General features: G+C 55.1%; 1 protein-coding gene across 1 annotated transcript in view; it reads left to right on the top strand.

Moving 5' to 3' along the window:
• The window catches only part of LOC119588725 (small conductance calcium-activated potassium channel protein-like), a 54495-nt gene that overhangs the window by 21606 nt on the left and 32446 nt on the right, over nucleotides 1–443 (top strand). The gene's annotated exons all lie outside the window — the stretch shown is intronic.

The following is a 443-nucleotide window of genomic DNA, read 5'->3' as shown; positions in this document are numbered from 1 at the left end:
TCACGGCGACCCCCACATTAACATTCTTCTAGGTCAGGGAACGTCAGCCTCCGATATTAACCTCAAGAAAACGCCGAGGGCTCCTGGCACCGTGGCACTGGAAGGACCCTCAGTGCCACTCAAGTCAGACCTTCAAGTGCCATGCGGTGAATGGCAGACGTTTATATCGAGGGTCATTTTGGGTCGAACGTTTTACTAAAGTAGCGAGTTATTGGCTTCAAATACACGATGAGATTGGGGTGGGGGGAGGGAAGGGGAGGGGAAGGAGGGATGAGGGAAAGGGGGAAGCACATGGGAAAGAGGGAGGGGATGGGGAGGGGAGTAGGGGTGGAGAGGTGGCGTTAAGGAGGGGTGTTGGTGCGGGGGGGGGGGAGGTTGGGTTGTGAAACTGGGTAATTGGTTGATTGAAGGAGGGTAGAAATACGAGAGGACGGGGATGGAAT

Source organism: Penaeus monodon, chromosome 24 (assembly GCF_015228065.2).
Source record: "Penaeus monodon isolate SGIC_2016 chromosome 24, NSTDA_Pmon_1, whole genome shotgun sequence".
Lineage (NCBI taxonomy): Eukaryota > Metazoa > Arthropoda > Malacostraca > Decapoda > Penaeidae > Penaeus > Penaeus monodon.
This window is presented reverse-complemented; position numbering and strand designations above follow the sequence as displayed.